The sequence below is a fragment of the Hemiscyllium ocellatum genome, chromosome 38, assembly GCF_020745735.1.
Source record: "Hemiscyllium ocellatum isolate sHemOce1 chromosome 38, sHemOce1.pat.X.cur, whole genome shotgun sequence".
In the NCBI taxonomy this organism is placed as follows: Eukaryota; Metazoa; Chordata; class Chondrichthyes; order Orectolobiformes; family Hemiscylliidae; genus Hemiscyllium; species Hemiscyllium ocellatum.
This window is the reverse complement of record NC_083438.1, coordinates 19,773,036-19,799,154: the sequence shown is the minus strand read 5'-3', so window position 1 is coordinate 19,799,154 and position 26,119 is coordinate 19,773,036.

The window sequence follows — 26,119 nt, the reverse complement described above, 5'->3', positions numbered from 1 at the left end:
GCAGTTATGAGGGCAGCTGCAAGACGTTTTTTTTAAGCATGATGTGACTTTCGTCATTAAAATACAAAGATATTTATATTTCTTCAGTGCTTCATGAAGATCACATTACACAACCCACGTCCGAGTGTATCAACTGACCTGTCAATGCCTTGGGCACAGATTTGAGAAATTGGCAAGCTTATTCCCCATGTAATAAAACTGACCAGCATGGTTCTGATCTGAAGTGTAAATTTCTATGTGGACCGTGCACTGTTAGTTTATCAAATGAATTCCCTGCTACGTTCTGACTTCAAACTTAATCTCTGGAAAACATCTGGAATTTAATTTTCAGTCTATCACGTTTTATAATATATTTATTATCCATATCGCCTAATCGCCATAATGGCAACTTTGTGCTACCATTAATCTTTGTTAGACATAAAGTTGTGAATGATCATGGCCGACTGAAAGCTATTGACGAATCCATATGATCTCATTTGATCAACATTTTTTTTTCTTTTAATGAGTCTCACCTTCCTTACACTTCTTCATATCTGTCGGACAATTCGTAAAGCATTAACAGTGTTGGTATATGTGTGTAGTCTGCTTTTTCTTCAAGCATGGTTATTGACAGCAGTATTGTAATGTCATCTTGGCTTAAATTTAGGCAACAATTCCGTTATATCAACAAATAGATTACACATGTGCTAATTGTATAACAGAATATGAACGCAATTTTGCACTATTTCATATAAATTATTTCAACATTATTTCATTTGCTTTTATTACAAATGCAATCGATTTGAAAAAGTATCTCTGGATGTCTGCATAGCTCCAGAATCACTCAGTTTTATCAACTGCGCAGAGACACAATTTACAGATTCAATTTAAACTACATTCGTTACAAATTCAAAAGAAACAATTTGTGCTGGTTTATTATGAGCATTTAAATCACAGAAAAAATCTAGATTCTACACATAACATCAATAGCCTCTTTCGCTGCATAATCTACAGGGGGAAATAATTCAGTTTAAATTATGTTTTCCTGTTTCAAAATGTGATGAGTTGGATGTATTCTCATTATTGATGGAACTTTAGAAAACCTAATACTATTCTAATGAATTGGTGGATGCATTTTTTCTCCAATTCACTGAATGGCGACATAAATACTGGAAAACCAAATTCCTAATGCATGACTCTCTGTTTGCATTTGTGTTTCCCATATTATCGTGTCCAGAATTTCCTTATATCCTTCGTTTTATCGTTTTATTCGTTAGTGCATTTGACATACTCAGATGGGAAGGTGTATTTTCTTTTTTTCAATTTCTGATCAATCGGCCAGTTGTTTTGATGAAATTTCCACTAGAGCATGGATGCCAACATATATCATGCTGATCGACATTAATATCAAATAGGCAGGTAATGTGCAACAGGGCAGGTTTAAGGGATATTTTGGTAAATCAATCTGGCTTGAATGAGACAAAGGCTCCTTTGTAAATTTATCTGGAATAAGGCGCTCCCAGGTAAGAAAGTGTGACAATAACCCTTATTACATCAACTGAGAAGAAAGGATTGGAAGTGGAAAATGTCGTTTTGTCATTTTGTACAATTGTCTATTTGTTATGATGGAGGATCCATACTCATTAGTGTTCTTCAGGACATTAAACGTGCAATGCATTTGACCAAAAGTGTCGGACTTGTTTGAGAGTTGTTCATCCTATGTATATCTGACGGACTGCATTGCATGATAATGATTATGAAAATGTAATTATGGATGCAATTTTAATGGAGAAAGGCTGCAGTTTGCTGAACAATTACTGTTATAAATGAATGTCTGCATGATCATTGCGAATGTAGCAGCATGAGACAGAAGAGTTAAAATATAAACAGAAGGTCAAACAGCAGTAAATAATGATTTGCCAGTAATAAAGGTTGCATCATTAAACTGGCGTGGATGAAACTATTGGAGGACTGTTGGAAATTAAGAATGGCAAAAGCTCACCTTGTTCACTATGGAGTGCTGGATTTACAACACGACATTCTACAGCCAACATTCTCATTGGACTCTGGTAAAAAATTTTGGGGGCATGGAATGCGCTGCCCGTGGGAGTGGTAGAGTCAGAATCATTGGCGACCTTTAAGCGGCAATTGGATAGGTATATGGATGGGTGCTTAATCTAGGTTAGATGTTCGGCACAGCATCGTGGGCCGAAGGGGCTGTTCTGTGCTGTATTGTTCTATTATTGTAAATTAGTGTATAAAAATGTTTGTAAACATAGGAACTCTGATTTCTCGGGACATTATTCGTTTATGTAATATGGTGAGCAATAAATTGGCAAAGTAACAAAAACTAACCATGAGTCAGTGCCTTATAAATATTGAACTCTACAGCTCGCAAGCAAGTCTATATCGACTTCATTAAGTCGTCTGATAAGGTTCCCCATTGGAGAGTGATTAGCTAGATTAGATATCGTGAAATAAGTGGAGAACTAGCCATTGGGTACAGAACTGGCTCGAAGGTTCAAGAGAAACGGTTGTTGTGGAGGGTTGTTTTTCAGACTGGAAGCCTGTGAGTAGTGGAGTGCCTCAAAGATCAGTGAAGACTCCACTTCATTTTTAGACTCTTACTTTTTTAAATATATATTTATTATCCCTATCTTCTAATCACTATAGTGCCAACATTGTGCCACCAATAATCTTTCTCGGACATGAAGTTTTTAATTACCATTTATGTAAATGATTTGGACTTGAACAGAAAAGAAATAGTCAGTAAGTTTGGAGGTGACACTAAAATTGGAAGTGAGGTGGAGAGCGAAGAAAGTTACCTCAGATTACCACGGGATCATGGTCAGATGGGACAAATAAGCTGAGATATGGCCAATGAAGTTGAATTCAGATAAAACTGAGGCGCTGAATTTTGGGGATGCAAATTTTAGCAGGATGTATACACTTAATGCTATGGTCTTATAGAGTTTTACTGAACAAAGAGACCTTGCACTGCAGGTTAAGAGATCCTTGAAAGCAGAGTCGCAGGTAGATAGGATAGTGAAGAAGGCGTTTGGTACGCTTTCCTTTATTGATCAGAGTATTGAGTGCAGGTGTTCGGAGGTCATGTTGCAGCTATACAGGACTTTGGGTAGGCCACTTCTGGAATATTGCATGCAATTATGTTCTCCATCCTATCGGAAAGACGTTGCATAACTTGAAATGGTTCAGAAAAGAATTACAACGATGTTGGACGTTTTGAGGCATAAGGATTGGTTGAATGGGCTGGACCATCTTCCCTGGAACATCGGAGGCAGAGGGGTGACCTTATAGATGTAAATGAAATCATGAGGGTATGGATAGGATAAATGGACAAAGTGTTTTCCCTGGAGTGGGTGAGTCCAGAACTAGAGCTCATGGGTTTCGGGTGAGAGTGGAAAGATATAAAGGAGACCCAAGGGGCAACTTTATCATGCAATGATGGTATGTGAATGGAATGAACTGCCAGAGGAAGTGGTGGAGGCGAGTATAGTTGTTACATTTGAAAATCATTTGGATTGATATATGAATAGGAAGCTTTGGATGGATTTGGGCCAGTTGCTGGCAGGTGGGGCTAGATTCGGTTGGGGTATCTGGTCGGCATGGACAAGTTGGACCGAAGGTCTGTTTCTGTGCTTTACATCTCTATGACTCTATCCTTAGGCCCAACTCATCCATACCAACCAGAAATCCTAAACTAATGTTGTCCCACTTCCTAGCACCTGGCAAATATCAGTCTTAACAATGCCCATTATAACAATCCAAATGCCTTTTAAATTTTGTAATTGCAGCAGCTTCCATCAGATCATCTGTCACCTCATTCCATGCACGCAGCACACCCAGCGTGAAAAAGTTGTCCAGTAGATCACTTTCAAATCATTCTCCTCTCACCAGAAACCAGTGCCCTCCAGCTGGGTCTCCGCTATCATAGGGAAAAGACCTTGCCTCTGATTTGTTTGTTTACATGAAGAGCTGAAAATACAGAATGCAAAGGACGAGATCAGTTGATTTTTCACGTTTGAGAAAACGTCTGGTTTCCTTGGCTGTGCATGGGCGACTTTTGTGGATGACCAACTTTCAAGATTAAAATGGTTTACAAAATCGTGAATACAAGAATCCATTTATTTTGTCTTGTATTTGATGCAACATGGATATCGTTCATTATGATTTTAGAAGGCAATTACTTTAGATTTTCATTCTGGTGTGTATTGTGACGATCTTCCTCCTTTATCACGGTCATGGTTTCCGTTGAGGACATTTTTTTTCCCAAAAGGGTTTGTAAAAGACACGGCTTCTGATTTTTCTGAACTCAGTCAACTTTGTGGCTAACTTGTGATGGCCCATGCCACAATCTGGAGAAATGGCTTTTAGGTTTCTTTTGTTACACAATATTTTTGTAAAATGACAGTGGAATAGCCATTTCTCCCAATTCAAGGTTTTTTTTTCCAAATAGTTTTAGTGTCTCCTGATAACGCTGAGAAGTTGTTTTGGAAAGCACATTCCACATTTTGTCCACCGTTCCCTGTATAATCCTATCTACACACTCTCTCTCTCATGCAAGAACCTATGTTCGAACATTCCTTTCTTGAAAGAGGTTTGTTTATGGTACATTGTAGGAAATCGTAAAAGCTTATCAGTAAGTTTGCATGAGGGGAAGATAGCGTGTCTGTCGTGTTTTCAAATATTTAGTTGCTGCAATTCTGTTGTATTTCGATTACTTTCTATTTGGTAGTCTGTAAATGAATTCATTTATTTGTAAAGTTGAGTGGTTTCACCCTCTGCATCACTCCTGGAATTTCCAACAAACATCTGTTTAACACAACTGGAAAGCTTCGGGTTGAGACTTCTTTTTTGAAGTAATTTGAAGGCGCCTGATCATTCCAGACCAGGATTTAGAGTAAGAGATCAATCTACATGTCATAGAACATAGAACATAGCAAAATACAGTGCAGTACAGGCCCTTTGGCCCTTGAAGTTGGGCCGACATAAGCCCACCTAACCTACACTAGCCCACTATCCTCCATATGCCTATCCAATACCGGTTTAAATGCCCATAAAGAGGGAAAGTCCACCACTGCTACTGGCAGGGCATTCTATGAACTCAAGACTCGCTGAGTAAAGAATCTACCCCTAACATCTGTCCTATGCCAACCTCCCCTTAATTAAAAGTTATGCCCTCTCGTGTTAGCTGACTCCATATGTGGAAAAAGGTGCTCATTGTCAACCCTATCTAAACCCCTAATCATTTTGTACACCTCTATCAAGTCACCCCTAAACCTTTTTTCTGCAATGAAAACAGCCCCAAGTGCCTCAACCTTTCCTCATACGATCTTACTACCATACCAGGCAACATCGTGGTAAACCTCCTCTGCACCCGTTCCAGTGCCTCCTCATCCTTCCTATAGTATGGCGACAAAAACTGCACACAATACTCCAGATGTGGCCGCACCAGAGTCTTATACAACTGCAACATGACCTCAGGACTCTGGAACTCAATTCCTCTACCAATAAAAACCAGTACGCTATATGCCTTCTTCACAGCTCTATTTACCTGGGTGGCAAGTTTCAGAGATCTGTGTACATGGACACCAATATTCCTCTGCTCATCTACACTACCAAGGATCCGACCATTAGCCCAGTATTCCATCTTCTTGTCACTCTTACCAAAGTGAATCACCTCACACTTACCTACATTGAACTCCATTTGCCACCTTTCTGCCCAGCTCTCCAGCTTATCTATATCTCGCTGTAACCTGCCACATCCTTCCTCACTGTCAACAACTCCAACGACTTTCGTATCGTCCACAAACTTGAAAACCCAACCTTCTAGCCCCTCCACCAAGGTATTTATAAAATGACAAACAGCAAGGGTCCCAAAACAGATCCTTGCGGAACACCGCCCGTAACTGTACTCCAAGATGGACCCTCACCATCAACTACTACCCTCTGCCTTCTTCCAGCCAGCCAATTCCTAATCCAAACCTCTAACGCACCCTCAATGCCTTACCTCCATATTTTTTGCAGTAGCCTACCATGGGGAACCTTAATTCAATAAGGATTGTGAGGCACGACCTGCCCTTCACAAAACCATGCTGACTATCCTTGATCTTATTATTCCTATCCAGATTTTCATAAATCTTTTCGCTTACAATTCTCTCTAAGACTTTATCCACAACAGAAGTGAGACTCACCGGCCTATAGTTACTAGGGTTATCCCTTCTTGAACAAGAGAACCACATTTGCTATCCTCCAGTCATCTGGCACTATTCCTGTAGACAAAGAGGACATAAAAATCACGGCCAATGGCTCTGCAGTCATTCCCAGAGAATCCTAGGATAAACGCCATCAGGCCCAGTTGACTTATCTATTTTCACCCTTTCCAGAATTTCCAACACCTCTTCCCTGCATACCTCAAAGCCATCCATTCTATTTCATTGTGACTCAATATTCACATCGGCAACAATGTCCTGTTCGTGAGTGAATACTGACGAAACGTATTCATTCAGTGTCTCCCCAATCTCTTCAGCCTCCACGCACAACTTTTGCCAAGAGTTTCAATTGTGTACATACATGCATTTTTGTGCTTCCATTTTTTTTTAAAAGTCATGCAAAATTGCATTGGTTCTCACTTTACTGGTAGGTAATAGTCGGTCATGTTTTTAGATATCAGACAGATTATTGATATATCTTTCATGACATTTCACGAGTTTAAAAGTACGGAGAAGAGAAAAGCTATAATGTTTTTAAACATTGTGTTTCTTTAGATTAGAGCAAACCTTTATTTTTTTATTAAACCAGTTTATATCACCCTTGAACAGACATGAAATTGATGTGTCAGCGGCATTTATTTACCATTCAGCTGCAGTATTTCTGTAGTGTTTTAGAAATCTCACCTTCATAACATTTTCTGAACGCTGTAATTTACAACAGAACAACACACACAGGTAAGAAGGCATTGTTGCATAACCAATTAGCCATATACAGGGAGAGCAATTTTGATTATATTATATGCTGTTTTCACAATGTTCCAAAGCCATAATTCCACAACATCTCAATGTGGACTTTCTTTTCATGATCTAACGCAAATAAGACATTACATACCAGATTATGGTCCTCCAAAAGATCATAAACAATAAAAAATGAAAATCCCCTCAATTTGGGATAATAGGGTCATATTAATGGTAACAGCAAACGGGATTCTTGGAATAAATGTGTGCTCGGAGGGTTTGCGCATCAAGGATTAAGCAGTTCATCAAACCAGAGTTTTGTCAGTATGTGCCAGACTTGTTCAGATAGTTTTCAAATATGTAAGATTTAGCATTCAATATAGATGATGGGTTCGAGCTGATGGTTTGTTTGTTATGGTCATAATGAAATCTTTGTATCCAGTTCTTGGATACAAAATATTTTATTGTTAGTTGTTTTATCAGGGTTTTTGTAAATTGTCTGATGGTTTGGGAAATGATTTTCTTGTCGGACACATTTTAGATTAAACAAATGTAATGTTGCGAAAAGAAGGCTGGTCACACGGGATTGCAGAAACAGCTGAGTAAGTGGAAAGAATGCCAGGTAAATTTAATTGTCACTTTGCATCGCTCTGCAGTTACTTCGCTAGATGTGATTTACAACCGCAATTGGTTATCACCTGTATGTCACAGTGAAACGTTATGATCATTTTGCTGTTATGGATCTTTGGATCTTTGTGGTAGGGCTGTTTGTTCTAACCTTTGCATGACTGCCTCTGCTATGAGTCCCGAGATTGGTGATCCCATGGATGTTCCGCTGATTTGTTCGTATATCTGATTGTTGAATGTAAAGTGTGTAGTGAGGCACAAGTCCAGTAGTTTAAGTATGCCCTACCACAAATTCAACCCAAACTCTGGGTCAGATATTTCGATGACACTTTCGTAATCATCAAAAACACGGAAATAGAAAAAATACACACCGGATCATCAACGCCACACTCACAGGCATCCGATTCACGAGAGAAGTAGAAAAGGATAGCCCACTCCCATTCCTAGATGTGATAGTACAGAGAACACCGAACGGAGAATTCACCACAAGGGTACACAGGAAAACAGCACACACAGACCAAGTACTAAACTATGAAAGTAACCACCCCAACACACACAAACGAAGCTGCATCAGGACACTATTCAAAAGAGCTACAACACACTGCAGTACACCACAACTGCGAAAAGAGGAAGAGGAACACCTATACAAGGTATTCGCCAAAAACGGATACCCGTGCAACTTTATCAACAGATGCCTAAGGGATAGACCACGGAACGAGGACATGCCACAACCAAAAGGACTAGCCACACTACCATACATCAGGTGCGTTTCAGAACTGACAGCCAGACTGCTGCGACCCCTAGGACTCATAACGGCACACAAACCAAGAGCCACGCTCAGACAACAACTTACTAGAACAAAGGAGCCAATACCCAACATGAGCAAAACTAATGTAGTTTATAAAATACCATGCAAGGACTGCACAAAACACTATATAGGACAAACAGGAAGACAGCTAACAATCCGCATACATGAACACCAACTAGCCACGAAACGACACGACCAGCTATCCCTAGTAGCCACACACTCAGACAACAAGCAACATGAATTCGACTGGGAAAACACTACTATCATAGGGCAAGCCAGACAGAGAACAGCCAGGGAATTCCTAGAGGCATGGCATTCATCCACAAACTCCATCAACAGACACATCGACCTGGACCCAATATACCAATCACTACAGCGGACAGCTGAAACTGACACCCGGAAGCGGCAAGGACAGACCACTATAAATGCCGGAAGAAACATCAAAGAAGCGCTTCGCAGGAGGCTCCAGAGCACTGATGATGTCTCCTAGCCAGGGGACGAAACGTTTGCAACAAAAACTTCCAGCTCGGCGAACAGAACCACTACAACAAGCACCCGAGCTACAAATCTTTGCACAAACTTTGAACTCTTTGAATCATTTCTGGCAGAACCTTGGCAACGTGTTACCGAAAACAGTTACTGCGAATTCTCATTTGGAGCAACATAATGATCTATTTTGAGGATTTGAAATGACAGAGCAGAAAACGTGCTGCTGGAAAAGCGCAGCATGTCAGGCAGCATCTAATGAACAGGAAATTCAACGTTTCGGGCATAAACCCTTCAGGGTCTGATACTCCAGCATCTGCAGACCTCACTTTCTCCTCGAAGATTTGAAATACTGCACGCCTGCCACTAAAACATTTAAACTAGAAATTAAAAGTGAAAACCAAAATAATTGGCAGCAAGACTTTCCACTGGAACAATATCGCCTCAATAGATAGTCTCACCATGTTGAGGGCAAGAGGGCAGGGAAATAATTACACGGGGTTAATACCATTCTTCTGAATGAATCGAGGTTTACCAAGCAGAACAGTTCTAAGTCCTCATTTCGTTGAACAAATTTAAATTGGCCTTTTATCAACGATCATGAATTACCGAATTGATTATTGTCTTTTTGTTACAGTTATACATTCTAAAATATCCTGCATTAGCTTTTGTCACTTTGCACTTTTTGGTCATTTGGCATTGATTTGCTTCAAAACTCCAATACCAGAACCATTTTCAAACATTCTGCTCATCTTCTTCGTAGAGTTTTTGCTGTGTTGATGATCTCAGAGACGTCATTTGCGTTTAATGTTGCAACTTGAGAGTTCAACACTAATCACGCATTTCCTCATGGAGTTCATGAATTTATTCGTTGTTGCCTTTAAAATACATATTTTAGAAATAGCACCCTGTGGATTTGTATGGTCCACACAGCAGTATGCAAGTGTTCAAAATTCAAAGAACAGAATAGAAAGTACCTTTTGAAAAATAAATTTGGTCCATATTTTTCAATCAACAAAGACGTTCCAACAATCTGAAATTTTCATCAACTATATAACTGTACAGGCTGTTCTCGTTATATTCGGTGTTGATTGAGCTTGAGTACTTTTGCAACTGTTGGATATCTTGGTCCTTATGTATTCAAAACTTAGGATAGATTTCATGTCATCTAACGCCAATGTGATTTTTCTGATATACTTGTCTCATTTTTCCCTCATCTCTTCATGCAACATTCACTACTTGTGAGTTTTGTCTTTGTAGTTAACAAATATATACAAATTTATAAAACGATGCTCTTTGGATGAGAATGATCCATGCAATGGAGTGTTCGTGTTTAAAATTAAAACAAAAAGAAACTAGGAAGCAACTTCCAATATAAAATGGTCATTACTTTTATTGCTAAACACGTCCAACAAACTAACGTTACTGTCAAGTTCTGTGCATCTCCTTGCTCTTCTTGTAATTGATGCTGATTAATATTCTATCTTTGGAACATCTTGGCACTTTTCTGTTCACGACTTCGAAAGATTTCATGGCAGGTACCGCCAATGTGATATTCCTTGTCTATGTGTTTCACTTTTAATTCACCTCTCCATTTTTTCCATTCAAAGAAATGCATAATATTCACCACTTCTGCTCATCCAAAGAAATGCAAAATATTCACCACTTCTGCAATTTTCGGGTCTCCTTCAGAATTATATGATCATAAATGTGTTGCTTTCTTCCTCACTTGTAACTTTTATGCTTTTTTTTTCCTCATAATCAAATTGTAGTTCGCGCCTCAGGACAAGGATATATTTTTCACCTTCAATTTATGTTTATTTCGGCAAAAGAAATCGTAAGGGATTCACAATTGATTTTTTTCTCTGATACAAAACGTCTCAAATCAGTTTACCAACAATCTTATGTTTAGAACCATTCCTATTATTCATTGTATGCATTTCGCAAAATGTCTATAACCTTGGAGACAATTTACTGTTTGAAAAAATTCTAGAATTCACCTGTTGTCTAAATCCAGTTTTTAACGTGAGTATATACTGTCTGATTAATGCTCTCAACACTTGCAAACGTTGATAAAATAAAGTGGCTTTGGCTTCTCACAACATTTTGGTCAATAAGGACACTGCAATTTGTTTTTTAAGGTATTTGATTATGAAAAAAAAACTGACCAATTCTATCGATTGCTAAATCTTCAATCGTGAAATAGATTATTAAATAAAATCTGATATTGAAATGGAAAAAAATTCAACGACCGATATCATTATAAGTTCAGAGAGTCCTAGCGATATTAAGCAATGAATCATATTTATAAGTCGAATTGCGCCATGCAAAACAGGTTTCTCACTCTAAACCTGTCCCATTTGCCTGTGTTTGATCCAAATTTCTCGAAATCATTCCGATTCATGTACGTGATAAAATCTATTCAAACACAATAAGTCCACCTGTAACAATCACGTTCTATCATGGCTGAAGCCATGTGCACATGAGCCTCTGTTCCACAAGTGTCTTTCAAATATTGCCACTATCAAATTTAACCATTTCCCTCGAACTCAGAACTTCTCCACCAAAGGGAAATCACCTTAGTTGCTTAACTTATCTAAACCACTGACAAATGCCTTCTTCCCCACATGTGAAACTGAGGGGCCAATTTCAAGGAAATACGTACCCGAATCCCTTAAAATCTCTACTTATCAACATTCCCATGTTCAAACATTAACGGTGTTATTCCTGATGTGAGTTGGTTTACAAAAATACAACTCCTTGAAGTTAAATAAATTATGCAGCATCTATCCTTACTCGAAACATTGTCTCTACTCAACAAGATCCTGTCATATTAATACATAAATGTTTTGATCGTGCACTATATCAACAATTTTATATACTATGACATTTATCAGATGTTGTTATGTTTATGTTTCTTATCTACACTTGCATCCCAATTATAAATATAAAATATAGAAAGTGACTGTCCCTTATTGTATCAACTCCCACTTGGTCAAAAGTTGGCACATCATGTGGTTTTCAAAAAGAATAGAAATAATTTCTGATTAGAATCCAAAAAGTGTTTTCTTTTCAAATATCATTTATTTTCTATTCATTTCAAATTGTATCGCAATTGCAAAAATTCACAAATTTGGTGACAACAGCAGGAATAATTTCTGAATAATCAATACACAATTTTTGATGTCCCTTCCTTCTGTTTTGAAAGAGATAAACCAAGAATTAAAATTCAAAAAAACTACCTTGATCAATCTGACCTGAATGAAAGAAAGGCTCTTATCTGAGTTCAACAAAAACATGTTGCTGCCTGATAGGATAGTATGACGGTAACACTTCTTTCATCAACAGAAGAGAAACGACTGGAAATAGAAAATAGTCCAAAGAGGTGCAGGTCAGGTGAATTGGCTATGCTAAATTGCCCGTAGTGTTAGCTAAGGGGTAAGTGTAGGGGTATGGGTGGGTTGCGCTTTGGCGGGTCGGTGTGGACTTGTTGGGCCGAAGGGCCTGTTTCTACACTGTAAGTAATCTAATCTAATTTAATCAAAATGTTCATTTTCCTGTTGTTGTGCAGTTGTCTATTTGCTGTGATGGAGTACCCATACGGCTAAGTTTTTCTTTAGGATATGAAGAGTGAAAGGGGTTGGAAAAATATGTAGGAGTTTGTTTGAGTTTTATTCATCATATCTTTGATAAAAAATTATCAAGAGCAACGTTGTCTTTTGTTCATCATGACGATGTAAGGACGGGTGATTTTTTTTTAATGGGGAAGGTCTGACAGAGGAAGTTATTGTAAACTAACTGATAAGGGACGCTCCTATTCTGATGCAGTCCGGAACGTTTGATATAACTCATCGGTTTGCAGATTTATGCTGAGGTAAACTGGAAGAAGAATGGGTGATGTTATAACAAGATAGTTCCTTTAATCCCTTAATGGTAGATGCGAGCTTTTTTTTTACTAAGTGAATGAGAAGTGGAGTAGGAGTGCACTGTAAAGGATCAAGTGTTGCAGTTGGGAAATTAATACCATTGCTGGATACAGTGGTTAATCCATTGATTGTAGTAAGTGAAATTGTTGGCTTGGTGGTTCAAGACGATAAGGTAGAATTGCGAGCAAAAGATCGAATCATGCTATATCACGACTCATTTGTGCCAGATTGAAATTTCAATGACTTGCTCTATTTGGCTGTTTCATAAATGGGTAAACGTAAATGTATTACGCACACAATAGCATGTCATTCGGTGAGTCTATAGATTCATTTTGGAATTTGAAAGTGCAGCAAGAATTTCTTGACAGTTCCATTTGGAAATGAAGAGACTAATACATCTTGTGAATCCGTGACAATACTTGGTGCCCCATTCAGTTCTTCCTGTGCCCCATGGAAATCTTCTTGTCTCCACATTTATTGGTATCTCTATTCTGATTGCTTTGGTAACTATGTAGACCGGATTTCAGGAAGTTTTTAAGAGTTGACTCTCAGGCAGATGACGAAATTGACTTGGGTGTTGCAGAGGGGTTTGGTATTTTTGTGCCATGCCCCACGGGTAGTTTTCACTCTGGCATTGAATATGTCAGCTGCAGTACGGTTTTGATAATGCTTGATGTGATTTTCGTTATGAAATTCGATTTTTTAAAACATTTTTTCAGTGTTTTCGACAGACTGTATTACGCATCAAGTTTTTGCCTATCAACTACGTTGGGATGGATTTGAAGAAACGTTTGAGTTGTGCACAAGTTTGTGGAAGTACCAAGATTCTTCCACATGTAATCAAATTGATAATCATGGTTTTGATATGCTCTGAAAATTACTATCTGTCAAATGTGCTGTTAGTTTAGCAAATGCTTTCACTGCTGTATTCTGAATTCAACTTCACTCCCAGGACAAAATCTAGAATTCATGCTTCTGTCCAGCACGGTATAAATTATGTTAATTGTCCAATTCGTCTAATCACCACAGTGTCAAATTTGAGCGACCAATTACACTTGTTGGAGATATGCTGACGAATATCATGTGTCATTTGATCATGCTCGAATGCAATTTAATGACCAATCCATGCTCACTCATCTGATCAACAAAGTTTTTTTTTCTCTCTGTTAGTGAGTCGTATATTTATTGACAGCAATGTTGCAAAGAGCGACAATGCCCATACTGTGGAGAAATACAATTTAACCATATAAATTGCACAACAGAGCATGGATGCAATTTAGCAGTAGTTCAGTCGCGTCTACATGACTTTCCTCTCTCATGTTCTGTCTCCAATCCATGAACAAATGCATCTTTCGGTATTTGCCCAGTTCTGCAACCACGTGTTTTATCAAATGCACAGAAACAGAAAGCACACATTCAATTTTAATCACTTACATTCTAATTTGAAGGAGAACAACCTATTCTGGTTTGTTGTAAACATTTTTATTACAGCAAAATTTAGTTTCTGTCATAAACTCACTAGCTTCTTTGGCTGCATAATCTGTAAGTGGTGAAAAAGGAAATTTGATTAGTTTCACCTCTATTAGCATACCATAATTTGATGCAGTACTCATTATTGATGGAAATTTACAAAATCCAAATCCGTGTAATTGATTTGATGCTTTCTTTTTCCACTTCAGTCAATCACAACACAAATTCTGACAGAATATTGGTAAAGGTTGGCTCTCTGCTGCCACTTAATTTTCCCACGTTATGTAGATCAGACCTTACTTATATCTATTGCTACATCGCTTTGTACTGAAATGCCTTTCACTTACTCATTGCAGAACGTACGTTATAACTTTCAGTTTTTACGCATTGACCAGGATTATTTGAATATTTTACTACTTTTACTACCACAGCCTCACTTATCATGCTGAATGTAATTGAGGTAGAGTAGGCATATAACGCCCAAAAATGCATGACTTACTGTCTTTCATGTATGTCAGTCTGGCTTGAATGAGACAATTACTCTAAAATAAATCCATCCAAACCATGTTTGCTACCATATAGAGCAGGGTGACAATAACACCCATTTTCTCAGCTGAGGAGAATGGATTCGCAATGACAAATATTTGTTTCCCCTTATTGTGCAGTTGTCTGTTATGATTGAATATCAACGCTACCAAGTTTTTTTTGTGAAGAATATCAAATGTCCATTGACTTGGAACAAATATTAGTAACTTGTTCTGTTATAGTAAATGTAATTTTCATTGTTTGCTTTTCATTCAGTAGTCTGTAAATATAATTTGTTTTGTTTAAAAATGAATGGCTTGAGAAGATGCATCAGTTCTGGATAATCCAACTTGCATCTGCTGAAAACAACTTGAAAGGAAAAGGGTTAGGACTATCTTCTGGAAATGTTTCGAAAGTGTGTGGCCTGCTCAATAAGGGTATTGTTAGGAGTAATCATTAAACATGTCAATTATTTCAACTGAGTGCATAAATTCAAAGATTGTGTTTGCACATTTGTGATATCGTACAATATTGAATCAGTTTTCAATTTAATTGCAACGTAATGGTCGGCCAATCTTTTGTAATCAGACAGATTCTCAATTTGTCTTTCACGTTATGTAACAAGATTAAATATTCGTAAAGGATAACAACTGGGATCGTTTAACTATGGCGTTTCCATAGATTAAAACACCCGTTCTTTTTGGATTAGTCCAGTTCCATCACTCGTGAACAGGCATAAAATTAATGTGTCAATCGCATTTCTTCGTCAATTCAGCTGCAGAGCGTCTGCAGGGTTTTAGATTTCTCACCTTCTTGACGCTTTCTGAACGCTGTAAGACGCAAAATAAAATCCGCAATATTTGAGACGGCATTGTTGTATCCTCAATTAATTATACACAGTGACAGAAGGACGGAGGATAATACATCTCCTTTGACCGTTTTCTGAAACCTGAATTCCGTAATATCTGAATGCTAAGATTCATTTCAAGACCTAACATAACACCAGCATATATTTCATTCCATATCAGATTACGATCATCCAATGGATCAAAAACATAATGAAAATTGGCTGCAAAATGCTTTCGCTGCACAAAGATTAAGTGACCAGAATTAGCATTGATCAGTGATGAGAATGATTAACAGTATATCGGCTTTCTGTCATAAATGTGCGCTTTGACTTCCCAAATACCGAATGTTAAACTGTTCTTCCAGCCCGGTGTTTACTGTGTATATGCATTACGTGTTCAAGTATTGTCTCATTTGGTAATATTCCAGTGTTCATTAGAAGTGCCAGAGTAAAGTTGATGGATTGTTTCCAATGCGCATGATAAATGATTTGTACCGAGTTCTTGGAGAAGAAATATTTTATTGATAGTTGATATTTAAAGGCATTCGTTTTCAGTTTGATGTCATGGGAGAACGTTTGGATGTCGGTTTCATAATTGTAGAACTAGAACGTATTGTTGAAAAAAGCATGGCTGCAGTCGAGAATTTCCTTAGCACATGCAGGACTTCTTTAGTTACTGAATTAGTGACAAGGCAGGCGGGTAAATAAACTGCCAGTTTGCATTTCTGTGCAGTCGCTTTGTTACATAAACCTGGATGATTCAAGCTGACAATTAATTTAATTGATGGATGAATGGATGACATGAAAATTCCAGGTGTCTTATGATGCAATGGCGTTTTGTTTTGCGAGGTGTGGTCGTTGTCGTTATCAGGTGAGTCTGTAGGTTATGGAATCATAGAATCATACATACATACAGTATGGAAACAGACTGTTTAGTCCAACATACCCATTCTGAACAAATGCCTAAATTAATTTAATCCCATTTGTTCTAACATTGCACACATCGCTGCAGCCCTTTCCCAGGTGTATACCAGTCAGATGATTTTTTAACTTCTGCAAGTGCACCAGCCTTCACAATTTTCCATGGCATGTCATTCCAGACACGCACCAACTACTACATGAGTAAATGGTTTGTCAGGTCGCTTTTGAAATTTTCTCATCCCACTCTAGGCTTTTGCCTTCTAATGTTGGACTCTGCTACCCTGGGAAAAAGAAGAAACCTTACCTGTATCCACAACAATGCCCCTCATGATTTTCTAAAAGTTTGTCAGTTGACACCTCAACCTCCAAATAAAACAGTGAGTGTGTGTGCAGCTTGTGCAATTCGCTCAAATTCGCCAAACCATGCAAAAAAACCATACAATTTTATGAATAATTTCAAGTTTCATAACATCCTCCTGATAGGAGGGAGACCCGAATTGACCGCAATATTCCTAAAAAGGCCGAAGGAATTTTCTCTAGAGCGGCAAACTGAGCTCCCAACTCTTATATTCTATGATCTGCCCAATAAAATAAAACATTCAAACCGAATTATTTAATATTCTCTCTACCCGCGAGTCTACTTTCAAGGTTTCGAGGTTATGTTTGTTTAGTAATACACTCCTGAGCCTTGCCATAAAGTGTACAAGTCCTGCTCTGATTTGCAGTTCCAGAATGTTGCACTGCACAATTATCTAAATTTCAAGAGATGTTACCACTGCTCAAAGTATTGGCCTATCTGGTTAAGAGTCTGTTGTATGCTGAGGTCAATTCCTTGTTGGGCACTACATCTGCAATTTTAAACTCATCTGTAGATGGCAAAGTTCACATCGAAAACATTTATGTAAATTATGAAAAGCAATGGACCCAGCACCAATTCTTGAGATACGCCATTAGGCACAGACTTCATTCTGAACGGCGAGCCTCCAAAACCACCCACTCTCTACTACTAGGTCTGTTCACTTCACAGAAATCCAGATGAGGAAACTATACTCATACATCAAAAGGTACGGGTATTCAGAGACGAATGAATTGTACGATGTTTTCAGTTGTCGCAGATGATTTCCTTTTTGGTGAGCATGCATAGTCGCTGTATGTGGAACTGGTGTAGTCTCGTTTGTTTGGGCATAAATAGCAGGTGTTATCCAATGAGATATTAGGTGACATCATGTGTATTTTGTGTCAATACTCAGCGAGGGGTCAATCACCAACTGATTAGCGCAGTTTGGAGTCCAGACGCAATTTCTTGAATTCTTAAGCCGTCATGTGACAGTTGCAATTATCTTAACAACTCGTGCTTCAACGTAAGTATAGGTATTTCGACGTGATCAAAAAATGAACCTTCGACAGGTATGTCGGACATTTTTCAGAGAGTAGGAAAATGTGAGGACTGCAGATGCTGAATAGCCTTTTCAAAAATGTTCCTGTTCAGAGAACATTCAAGGCCAAGATGTAGGAGATGCGAAATTTTAAATTCTGATGAAAGGCTTATGACCGAAATGTCGACTCACTTTCTCCTTGGATGCTCTCTGACCGGCTGTTCCTTTCCAGGAACACACTCTCGACCCACTACCGGAGACTGCAAGGTGCCACGCCAATCACAATTCAATGTTTCCACTAACGTGGCAAACAAAACACATATGCCGTTATTCATCATATCACAGCAAGTTTCTTTCAGGAACTACCTGGTCTCCAAATAGTCACATATTTTTCCATGTTTGTGCCCGAACTGCAAATGACATAAATTACATGTGGAACACTTCATAGTACAAGGCCACCTCGAAATGTTAATGTGATATCGAACCTACCAAACTAACAACGAGAAATATTCATAACTCCGTCAAGCCAATTAGTGTACAAACTGAATGCGTGTGCTGGCTTTGCATGCATTTAATTTGTTTGTAATCTTCGAGCCAGAGTCAGAACATTCTCATCACTTTCGTTTCCATGGATCTTTGGATCGTTTCTGCAAACAGTTACTTTAAGCCTCATTTGAAGCAAAACAAACAAACTGCGTTAGGATAGTTCGGACAACACGGGGTAATGACTTTTGCTAGTTTAAATCAGACACACAGAAAAGTTCACCAAACTTCGAAATATTTCAAGGTATGAATGACAAAGAAATACCAAATCCCATCATTTCAAGTAAAAAAAAATTGATTGCAAGAACAAAAGAAAATCTTAAAAAATGACTTTCTACACTGTAATCCTCCTCTGGCTGATCAAGTAATCTACATTCCTCTCGACAACAATATACTGATCTGATAAAATCCCACGATGAAGATTTACAAAATAAATCAAATTTCGGAAACAGTCAGCTGTGTCGATTCTCCTCTGAATACTCCTCTGTAGATTTTTTCTGGGTCTTTTCCTCGGCTGTCTGCTGCAAAGTTTTTGTATGGACAGATATCTTTCACGTAGTGATTCTGCCTGCTGTCTGTGCTTCTTGGTGTTCTTTTCCACTCTTGTTAACGGTTTAAAATGTCCGACCTTCATTCCCCAAAAACACTGGACCGTCTCATTTGTGTACTGTTATCAAAATAGTAAGACTCAAATTCGATTGGATTTCGTTTCCTTGATGCACAATTTGAAATAATTGTTCCAATTTGAAATTGTTGTGTCATATAGCAACTCAGCGCCAGCTATTTGTGGGTGGCACAGTGGTTAGCACTGCTGCCTCACAGCGCCTGTAGACCCGGGTTCAATTCCCGACTCAGGCGACTGACTGTGTGGAGTTTGCACATTCTCCCCGTGTCTGCGTGGGTTTCCTCCGGGTGCTCCGGTTTCCTCCCACAGTCCAAAGATGTGCGGGTCAGGTGAATTGGCCGTGCTAAATTGCCCGTAGTGTTAGGTAAGGGGTAAATGTGGGGGTATGGGTGGGTTGCGCTTTGGTGGGTCGGTGTGGACTTGTTGGGCCGAAGGGCCTGTTTCCACACTGTAAGTCTAATCTAATCTATTCATTTCACAGCTAAATGTTACAAGTTTTTAATTTTTCAGCACTCTCTGTGCATGTTAAGAGCTTGCCAGCTTTCAATCTATCTTGAAGATACAGTATCACGTTGGAACTTCTTAACACCTGTCTCCTTAGAAAAGTAATCAATTTTCAAAATGAAAGTATGGCTTTATTCTTTTCTCTATTTCTCAACTCCATTACTATGACACAGATATGACTTTGACCTAAGTTAATATTAATGAGTGTGTGTGCGAGTGAGTGCGTGTATATATGTACACACTCACGTACCCACACAGACAATGAATATATACCAATCTCATCTGTAACTTTTCAGTTAAATCCGCAGTAATGCATCTGATATTAAATTTCTATGAAAGTTGACAGTTACGATTTGACAGGCAAATGCCTGCAACTGATGACTGCAATGAAAATGTCTCTTCTTCTTGCTTTTAAAGTGTCTCAAGAATGTTACAGGATTGTCATCCATGTAAACATCCTTCTTTGACTCATTGATTGTGGCATAATCAATTTAACATTGTAAGACCAGTACCAAACTTAAATTTCTTTTTCAATTGCAGAGTATTTTCTCTGGTTGGTTTTTCCGTTTCTTCTAAAAGTAGACAACTGGCAGTTCAATTTCATCTTCATCTTCCTGTAACAGTACGGCTCAAACTCTTATTTCACTAGCAACAATGGCATCTATGAAAGTTTTCAAAATTTTGGTGTAGACAAAACTGCTGAGTGCGTTAGGATCACTTTTAATGCCTCCTAGCATTATTTTGTCCATGGATATTTTGTGTTCTTCTTCAGCACATTTGTTAATGGCTACACAAGCTGCTGAAGTTTGGAAGAATATTCTGATGGAATTTACTTGGTCCCAAAATTCGAAGCACCTCTTTCATCATGTTGGTCTTTTTGCGTTCATTGGGACATCATTGGATGACCGATGTTATGTCGTGAGGACTTCAGCTCTGCTTTCGTGAATTCAGTTTTGTTTATTTTCAGATTTTCTTGTCATAGCAAATCAAAGAGTTACACCAACTGCAACATGTAAATTTATAATGACTCACTAAAAATCATTTCATCGTTCAAATACACTGCACTGTTTGGTAAAGACGCAACAACTCTCTTTATTTGTCTTAGAAACGAGGTGGGTGTTTTATTCATTTCAAAGGACATAACTTAATTTGACGTAACCCATTTGATACTACGAATGTAGAAATCTAGTTCACCTTCTCGGACAAAGTTCGCTATCAATAGCTGAGCAGTTAAGCCAAACTTTGTTATGTAACTCACTTGTCCGACTTTTGTGACACCATCTTCTAATCGCAGAACTGGATATGAGCCCGATCTTGTTTGGCGTTGATCGTGCAATAATCCATGCAAAATCGTTGATACCCAAACGGTTTTGAAAACAAAAAGATTATCAACAAAATCCACTCACTCTGATTCGGTCTGATGATATTTTTGCTGAGCATGGCCTCCAATTCTTTATGGACCAGTCTGGATTTGAGAGGTTTAAGACAATACGGGAGTTGTTTTATTGCAACAATTGTTGCTCCATCTACCTCATGTGCAATAGCTTTATTCCTTCCCATCTTATTCCTGCATATGTCCTTATTGCAGCAGCAAAATTTCGAACTGCGATCTTTGCTCAAGATAATGATAGTTTATTACACTTTCCTACTCTTCAAGAACTTCCTGACTGATTAAAGTAAAGTGCTGGGTCCTCTACGTTTCATTAATTATATAAATTATTTAGATGCGTGCATAAGAGGTATTATTAGTTACGTTTGCAGATGACACCAAATTTGAAGTGTAGTGGACAGTGAAGAAGGTTCCCTCAGATTACAACAGGATCTTGATCACTTGGGCCAATGGGCTGAGAAGTGGCAGACGGAGTTTAATTCATATAAATGCGAGATGCTGTATTTTGGGAAAGCAAATCTTAGCGGGGCTTGTACTGTTAATGGTAAGGTCCTAGGGAGAGTTGCTGAATAAAGAGACCTTTGAATGCCTGTTCATAGCTACTTGAAAGTGGAACTTCAGATAGACAGGATAGTGAAGAAGGCGTTTGGTATGCTTTCTTTTATTGTTCAGAATATTGAGTACAGGAGTGGGGAGGTCATGCTGCGACAGTACAGGACATTGGTCAGGTCACTATTAGAATATTGCGTGTAATTCTTATCTCCTTCCTATCAAAAGAAATTGTGAAACTTGAAAGGGTTCAGAAAAGATTTACAACGATGCTTTCTTGGTTGCAGGATTTGAGCTATAGGAAGAGGCTGAATAGGCTGGGTCTGTTATCCCTGGAGCGTTGGAGGCTGAGGTGTGACATTATAAAGGTTTAAAAAATTATGAGGAACCATGGATAGGATAAAAAAAAAGTCTTTTCACTGGTGTGGTGGACTCCAAATCTAGTCGGCATAGGTTCAGTGTCAGAGTAGAAAGATATAAAAGAGACAAACAGGCAACCTTTTTCATGGAGAGAGTGATATGTGTATGGAATGAGCTGCCAGAGGAAGTAATGAAAGCTGGTACAATTGCAACAACTAAAACGCATTTGGATTGGTACATGAGTAGGAAGGGTTTGGAGGGAAATGGGCTGGGTGCTGGGTTCTAGATTGTGTTGGGATATCTCGTCATCATGGACGCATGGACCCCACAGGTCTGCTCCATGCTGTATACCTCCATGATTCTATGACTCTAATTTGAGGCACATGAAATTCCACACCATCTGCATTTGATTTCTCACTCTGGTGGGTAAGGAGTAACACTTTCTTCTTCCATATTTTCGCTCTGTGTTAACATGCTTTCAACATAGACACATGATATACGCGTCACAGTTCTTTCCTATATGGCATTATTAACAGACAATTCACTTGACTCGACTTTTTAATCAATTGATAATGACCACTTAACCTGCCTTTCACGGGATAAGCTATCACTGGTTATAATTTAAAAGCGTCACCTCCACAGGAAAATGCCCGAGTCTCAGATTATTTATCTGTCACGTGCCTATTTCGATGCTGTGCCCCTTATAAGTGAAGATTAGCTCAATACGGACACAATTGCATCTCTCACTCATCTCTGGTACATAATCGAAGTGTGAAGATTGCGACTTTCGTTCTGTCAACTTTTCCTAATTAATTTCAAAAGACCTCTCACTTCATGTTCCAGTATTAACTTGGACAGAGTAAACTGCGTAGGTGTAATGTAAAATTAACAAAATTATCATTTACCATGAAATCGAAAAGAGAATACATTGCTAAGTCCATAACTTTGCCAACATTTTAGGTAGAAAGCGTGACTTTGCTGGATTTTGCAAGCAGACAGCTTCGCCTTGCAAGTCCTGCAAAAAGTCAGATTCAGCAAGAGTCAGGGAAAACATAAAGCTTAAAATGTAGCAACAGCAAAGAAATGAGGGAAACAACTACATATGTGGAAATAAACTAGAATGTTCCCAGTTCTTGTCCTTGAACGTGTGATAAGGATAAGCGAAGTGTAGCTTAAAGTGAAATTTGTTCAGCCCCTTACATAAGTCATCTTTGCCAAGTGTATTGGGCTCCGTGCAGCGATTACAATAAAGCTTTTTATTTGCTCTTGCTAGCATGTGAGTCGAGTCGATTTAATTTGTCCGACGATATATTCGTTTGGAACATCTCTAATGGCAAACAATACGTACAGTATGTCATTATCCTAATCTTTTGGGTAATCTGGACATGATGATGTCAACATGATTTTCAGAATCTGATGGGACATTTCTAAATTTCCCTGGGATTCAAGGTGATACCCAGTTGATTTAAAATTCTGTAGGTGTAAGTAAGCTGTGACTTCCTTAAACAGCTAGCAGTAAAATTACACTCTGGGTCTTACTGATGCTTTCTGTGTAGAACAGACTGCATGAAGCATGCTACTATCTCTGCGAGCGCACTTTTAAAAAAAAATACCCCATAATGGAATAGCTTCCGGAAATCTGGTAGCACATCTATTATGGTTAGCAGGTACTGGTTCCCACATTTTTCTCGTCAATGTACAAACACAATCAATTATAAACTGCGTGAAATGATCTTTGAATGGAGAGCTTGGCAACAAAAGTTCCGTTTTTATTACCACCCGCGGGCTTACCCTCCACCTGGAACGTTTAACTCGTATGGCAACATTTTACCTCGTCCTTGCGCATTGCTGGCCAACAAAATATTTTTGTACCTAAGTCTGAGTCTTCCTAATACCTTTGTGACCTCCGACACGTAGTTCCTGTGCTACCCTACACATCCTATGTGCTATTGGCAAAATAATCTTCTGCATTTCAGCCCATTTGTCCTCTGTACTAAGCTAACCTGCCTTGGTCTCCATTTGTGTCTTAAGATACTACTTTTCAATTAATAATCCTCAGGAATATTTTCTGCCTCCTTTCCAGAGTAAACACCTACATGTACATTTTTTTATTGTATTCTCTTTCTGTTGCAAGTCTATTAATCGTTCAGGAATGAGCACTTCTGTATGACCCTCTGACTGCTTAGGGTTTCCATGCACCATTACGTCAAACAGGGTGCTCGCTAAATGAAAGACAACTCCTCATCTTTCTATTTTGTTTTTGCTTTGTGCTGTGACTTATGTCACTCACGTCTTGGACAGTGCTAAATCATTTGACAGAAGAAGTTGGATTCCTGGAGCTGACAATCTGGCAATCACCCCCAATATTTATTCCCAACGCTTGAGATTAAAGTCCAACCTGCTGTTCCAAAGGGGAGAGGTAACTTTCTGTCCATCTATTCAACATATTACCATGCACTCAGGAAACAGGTCACGAAGAGAGAAAAATCGCTCATCTCTCACCATACTGAATACATCCTGTATCTCTCAAAATTATAATGTCTTGTCCTTCTCCCTCTATTCTTTCTGACTAATCTTTACACACAGAGGCAAATTCTTTATAGAGAATTGGTCTATTGTCAGTCCATCCCTTGGCTGTGCACTCTCCTGCAGTTCCTCGACTTTTCTTGGGGCTCCTTTCCTACTTTCATGAATGACAGTGGCTCAGCATCTTTTACGACATCTTTACTCATTGTGCATTTATTTAACGACAAGCACTGTGAGAAAACGTGTCACACTTTACCAAAGTGTAAACACCTGAGGCCTTCACCTCCTTTTCACTCTTTTGGAGTACTTTTTTAACCTTTGATGAACACTTAACAGGATGTGCTACTCTTTGTTTCGTAATGTAGAACCTACCCTTCTCCCAATTTTAGAACCTCGCAGGTTGATATTATTTGTGGAAGCTTGAAATAAGCGTCAATATGTATTAATCTGCCAGTTCAGTTGCTCTTCTCGTTTCCTGAACTTCCTGTTAATCCACGTGAATTCTAACGATCTCTGAAAGCGAGATTTTCTTTTACTCCTCCAGCAGCATAATCTCACTTAGAGGCGAATTCATTTATCTACTTTTAAAGCCCACATCATTCAAGAAGAATGACTGCCCTGAACTTTCCAGGTAAAAACAATGACTGCAGATGCTGGAAACCAGATTCTGGATCACTAATGCTGGAAGAGAACAGCAGTTCAGGCAGCATCCTGAACTTTCTGTTCATCCACGTGACATCATATTATCTCTGGAAGTTAGTTTCTAAAATCTTCCATCGGATTAATCTCTCTGAAGGCCTCATACATCTTATCTATTTTAAAGGCCCATACCCACTTATAAAAATGACTGCGTTTAATTCTTTCGAAATGAACATAAGTCTGACGTGATAACTTTTTTGTCTTTCTGCACCGCTGTGTATACTCTTCTGGCACGAATTCAGAAGTACGTAAATTAGCCTGCTTGACGTCTTCAAAATGTCTTCACACCTCATCTGAGAGTGCAACAAATATCTCAATATCTCTGCCGACTAGTTTATTGTGAACAAGCATTCATTGCAAGTTATCAGACGACTCCATTTGCCTAGCCATTTTATCAAAGGAAATACAGAAAGTGTCAACATCTTTCTGATTAAAGTATATCCGAATTTTGACATTGTTTTCACATATTTCGTCTTTTAATGTCCATCCTGTTACCTTGAGGTTGCTAACTAATTGAAAATTCTGAAGTTTTAATTTTCTCTCTTTTTTTCTCTGTCCAATTCTTCTGTCTCTCTTTCTTTTCCTCTTTGCTCAGCTAAGAACTTTTTTATTTTCCTCTCTCTTTCTCTTCTCTTTCTTTCTCTTTCTCTCTCACTCGCTCTTTCCTCATTCTCTCCCGCTCCCCTTGTTTATCTCTAACGTCATATTCCTCAAGTTTTCTTGGAGTATTTCTATCTCTACTGCACTTCATTGTTTCTATGAAACACCTAAGTGTTTGTGTAATTCCCTTTTAATTTCCAGTTTTCCCAAATCTAACTACTTTGCTAATTCGAAAAGCAAGCTCTTTTATTTTCTTTCTGAACTTTGTTGACAAATTTGCGAATCATCTTCTAACGTCAGAGACTCTTTCTCAATTTTAACATCCATTCCTACCATTTTAATTTAGCCAACCACAAGTAACTGCAAGTAAGTAAATTGTCTCTCTTA